We start from the raw sequence: 5,629 nt of genomic DNA on the forward strand, positions 1-5,629 counted from the left end.
TCTGCAGCCTCGGCTCGCTTCGGCTCCGTTCGGGAGTTTCCGTCAGCGCTCGGCTCAGAGCGGCAGCTGGTCCCCGCCCACGGAAAAGACCGAAGAACAGAGGCTCCCTCTCTTCCGCAGAGACAGAGGGAAGGGCGCGTGCAACGCTGGAAACGTGTTTTAAAGAGACAACAGACAGCTTCTGCATGAAATAATGAGCTCAGCATGAATGTTTCCACATGAAACCTGTGAACACATGAATGCAGCACTCTATATGTTGTGTTGTTCGTATCTATAAAGAGTAAACACATGCTCATAGACAGTCTGTTCATCCATCCATCCATCGGTTTATTCATGATACATCTCATGCTTGCTGCTGCTCAACATGGTCTAGAAGCTTCCACTATTACCATGACAGTAAAACCGCTCAGAAATGCAAAATGACACTAATCTGCCTGAAATAACTGGTCAGCTGAGAACCGGAGAACCTGAGAAGCCAAAGTGCGGTGAAACAGTGAAAGTTGTGAAGGAAACAGGAACCAAAACATGGCCACAAAATGAAGCAAACCTCTGCAAACGATCAGGTGAGCAGGAAGACGCCCCGCTCCCCGGGAGAGCCAGGCCCTCTTCCAGTCGGCTCCCTTCGGTTTGCTCACAGGTTACGGGCAGGAAGAGTGTGTAGAATAAAGACGCTGCGAGGGTGAATGGACTCTGTCCACCGGAACAGTGACGGACGGCGTCGGTGGAAGCAGACGCTCCGCGGCTCAGCCTGAAGATCAAGAAGGGAGGTGGACCGTCTGGTGACATGGTGCGGAGACAACAAGCTCACTCTCAACACAGACCAGACGAAGGAGATGATAGTGGACGTGAGGAGGAAGAGGAGACTCTGTTTCTCCAGGACCTGGAGGTGATACCTGGGGTTCACATCAGGGACGCCCTCGCCTGGACTCTCAGCACAACGCAGCTGGTGAAGAAGACTCAACGGCCGCTGAACTTCCTGAGGAGGCTGAGGAAGTCTGGCATGTCGCCCAAAGTCCTCAGCAACTTGGACAGCTGCATCAGTGAGTCCATCACTGTGTGGAACGGCGGCTCCACTGTGGAGGACCGCAAACGCCTGCAGAGAGCGGTGAAGACTGCCACAAAGACCGCCAGGACTCCTCCAGCCTCTCTGCAGAGCGTCCACCGTCCCAGAGTCCACAGGACAGCTGCCTCCATCATGAGGGACCCCACCCACCCCCAGCATGGACCATCCTCACCCCTGCCCTCTGGTCCGTGGTACAGGAGTGTGAAATGCAGGACGACCAGATTTAAGAACTCTTTTTTCCCAACAGCCATGAGACTCCCCCCCCCCCCATGGGCACTGACCCATAATCTGCAGATGAATAATTTCTGTACTATTTATGTGAATGCGTTGCACCTCATATAATCATCTTTACACACTGCACACAGTTTTTTTTATTACAGTACTGTATATATGTACATAGTATTTAGTCCATATTTATAGTGTTTCTGTTTATTATATAGATATTTTATTTTATTTTCTCTACTTATTTATCTTATATCTTTGAAAGCTCATTTTACTTACCTGCTTTCGGCTTTCGGCAGCAAAGTAAGAATTTCACTGTTCAGGGAAACGTGTTTCTCTACTGTGGATGTGACAACAAATCCTTCAGTCTTGAAGAAGAAGAACGCAGGTTACAGCAGGAAGACAAGTGAAAGAACCACAACACCACGAAGCCATGAAACATGACAACAGAGCAGACAGGAAAACCACAGAACCACAACATGAAGAACATTCAGTTCAATTCAGCTTTATTTATACAGCTCCAATTACAACACAGTCATTTCTACACAAGCAAGGAGAACCCTGCAGAACCAGGCCCAGAGGAGGAGAGCCCTGCAGAACCAGGCCCAGAGGAGGAGAACCCTGCAGAACCAGGCTCAGAGGAGGAGAACCCTGCAGAACCAGGCCCAGAGGAGGAGAACCCTGCAGAACCAGGCTCAGAGGAGGAGAACCCAACAGAACCAGGCTCAGAGGAGGAGAACCCAACAGAACCAGGCTCAGAGGAGGAGAACCCTGCAGAACCAGGCCCAGAGGAGGAGAACCCTGCAGAACCAGGCTCAGAAGAGAACCCTGCAGAACCAGGCTCAGAAGAGAACCCTGCAGAACCAGGCTCAGAGGAGGAGAACCCTGCAGAACCAGGCTCAGAAGAGAACCCTGCAGAACCAGGCTCAGAAGAGAACCCTGCAGAACCAGGCTCAGAAGAGAACCCTGCAGAACCAGGCTCAGAGGAGGAGAACCCTGCAGAACCAGGCTCAGAAGAGAAGCCTGCAGAACCAGGCTCAGAGGAGGAGAACCCTGCAGAACCAGGCTCAGAGGAGGAGAACCCTGCAGAACCAGGCTCAGAAGAGAAGCCTGCAGAACCAGGCCCAGAGGTGGCGGCTTTCTGCTATTTTGGGTGGGGTGAGGGAATGGAGAGAGAGAGAGAGAGAGAGATAGAGAGAGAGAGAGAGAGAGAGAGAGAGAGAGAGAGAGAGAGAGAGAGAGAGAGAGAGAGAGGATGATCCAAACATGACACAGAACTTTCTTAAATCCTGGCCTGGTGCTGCAGGGAAAGAGTCCATAAACAAAACAGATCCATCGAGGAGAAACAGCACTGAGGGCAACACTGGTCATGTGACCACAACATGATTATGTTGATGCTGAACTTTGTACCAGCAGCTTTCCAAGTGTGTGTGTGTGTGTGTGTGTGTGTGTGTGTGTGTGTGTGTGTGTGTGTGTGATGAGCGATACTGTTTGCTTCTTCCCTGCAGAACAGAGACTCCAGTGTGGCGCTCGGCCCACGGCTGATGTTTGCAGCTGCACACAATGATGCTGATGAGGAGGATGATGGGGAGGGGGAGGATGATGAAGGTGGGTGAGGCGGGGTTCTTTCCAGAAAAACGTCTCACTCACAACACGGCAAAGTCGAGGTTGACTGTTCATTTCATGGCTCCAGAGTCCCAGAGGGGAAAGGAAAGTTCCCAGACAAGAACACAGAACGCTGAGTGAACTGATGAGCCGGTCAGCGTGAGAGCAGCGGGACGCAGCACGGCGTCCGGCCAGTGTGTGTTCTCTGCAGGTTCTGTTTGGGAGCAGAGGTGAGGGGGTGGACCTGTCCAGTGAGAACCCTGCACTGCTTCAGGGAGAACCATGGGGACGTTCTGTGAGGGCTGGACAGAACCAGGAAGTAGGGAAGTGTTTGGCATGGTGTGTGTGTGTGTGTGTGTGTGTGTGTGTGTGTGTGTGTGTGTGTGTGTGTGTGTGTGTGTGTGTGTGTGTGTGTGTGTGTGTGTGTGTGTGTGTGTGTGTGTGCCATCCTTCACCAGCTGCAGCCAGCAGAACAGAGGACTGGTCAGGAGGAGGAATGTTGAAATCTTTTCTCAGGTTTACATGAGACTGAACTACAGACCACTAACCTGGAGGGAAGCCAGCATCTGCTTCCAGACACCTTCTTTACTGTGGACAGACACCATCAATTTAAAGTAGCTGGTATATTCCACAGACATCAGAGTATGAAAGACTTCAAGAGCGAGTTCACAGAACACAGAACACAGAACAGACACATGTTGGAGTAAAACTCAGGATCAGAGAAAAGATCAGGAATGAAAAGGAAACATCATCCATCCTCCATCAGTCCAGCAGATGTCATGATAGACAGCGAGGAACCTCCACCTTCCTCCTCCACCTTCCTCCTGTAGCTTCCGGGTTCCTGGTGTGGAGGGTCTGTGGTGCTGCTAGCAGTGTGCTAGCTGTTAGCACCATGGACTACACCAGGCTAACAGCTAGCAGTGTGCTAGCTGTTAGCACCATGGACTACACCAGGCTAACAGCTAGCAGTGCGCTAGCTGTTAGCACCATGGACTACACCAGGCTAACAGCTAGCAGTGTGCTAGCTGTTAGCACCATGGACTACACCAGGCTAACAGCTAGCAGTGCGCTAGCTGTTAGCACCATGGACCATAGATATCATATAAGAACTAGATGCCTTAAGGCGGAGTCAACAACGCCGTTCGCTGGCGGCCATCTTTTGTTTCTGCGCTGGCTCTTGGAGGAGGCGGACGCCTCTCCTGTCGCTCCTGCTTGCCTCTCCCCCTCCCTACTGTCTCCGCTGCAGGACTCTGTCTCGTCTGTTGGACTGGAGAAACCACCTGTCTTGATTTTCTTCGAAGAATCAAAACGTATCAACCATGGAATTGATCAGCTGGTCTCTCAATGCGATTGATACGATTTTCTCCCAAAGAAGTGCAGGAGGTTAGCCTGTCTGCCCTGACGGAACTCGGCATGCTGGGTATTTGATGGAGTCCCGCGGTCAGTGGAGATCCGTCATCTGTCTGGCAAATCTGAGCGTCGAGGATGCAGAAGATGTTTACATTTTCGGATTCATGATGATCAGTCTGCTGCTGATTGGCCTGGGCAGTGGTCTGATCCTCTGGAGGATTAAGAAGACCGCCACCTCAAAAGACGTCCAAGGGCGGACGGTCTTTTCAAATCAACGGGCAAAAGCTGAGGCTGACTGAGTTTGCGAACTCTTTCGAAGGATGGACAATTTTGCTGGGACTACGGACGATCTGAGGCGCAAGATGGATTCGACCACGGGAAGGTACAACTCAGCTTTGGTCTGAAACGGTTGAGAACCAGCGATAACGGGAAGGTCACAACGGCTCCTTCCGACCAAAACAAGATACCAAGAAACCTTCGGACTGGATCTGGCGCCCCTTGGAATTCAAACAACTCCCGGAAGAAGATAAGGACACGAGGTCGCTCTCTATCTCCCACGACTGTCCCGACAAATCACCCTCCCCTTTCTGGACTGCTTCTTGGAGGACATCCCCATGGCAACGGCGGTCACCAGCTGGAGCGCAGAGAGACGGGCCAACCACACACACACACACACACACACACCCACACACACACACACGGACTGATGAACTGATAGAGCACACACTCGCACACCCCCCAGTCTCAACGTCTCCTCCCCTCTCTTCTGCTGGCGACTAATGGTGATGGCGTGTTGCGCCGATGGGGGCAGCGACCACGGATCCGCTAGTCTGACAGCAACTTGTCTCGTGTTTTTTTGCTATGTTTGTGCGCAGGTTGGCTTTTTTTTTGGTCTCTCTCTTCTAATCATGACTCCCTTCAGAACCGTGATCTGAGTTCGATGTTTCTTTTTTTACCACCCAGTAATTTTGTTGCACTTGTAACTTCGGTAACTTGTTGCGATGACAATAAAGGCTATTCTGATTCTGATTCTGATCTTGGGACAGTGGACCTCTCTGAGGCGCTCTGGGTAATCTAAGGGAAGCTGAGTGATTTACACTAATTAAAATACTCAACTCATTGAATTCTTGACAGATTTACAGACGGTTTGATTTATTACTAACATTATGATTCAGACTAAATGTTAAAATCACAACTTTTCTTTTTGCATGCAGTTAAATATCTACGTGTCTGACGTTTATAACAAACCAAGTCATTTGAAAATCGATTAAAAAATTGAGCAATCTACAGCTATTTCAAAGTTGACGCTCCATTGACATTAATGTGATGAGAGAGTGAGCAGCCCTGTACCAAGATGGCCGCTATGTGGCGTGTGAATGTGTGTGAATG

This window comes from Salarias fasciatus, chromosome 17 (genome assembly GCF_902148845.1).
Source record: "Salarias fasciatus chromosome 17, fSalaFa1.1, whole genome shotgun sequence".
NCBI lineage: Eukaryota > Metazoa > Chordata > Actinopteri > Blenniiformes > Blenniidae > Salarias > Salarias fasciatus.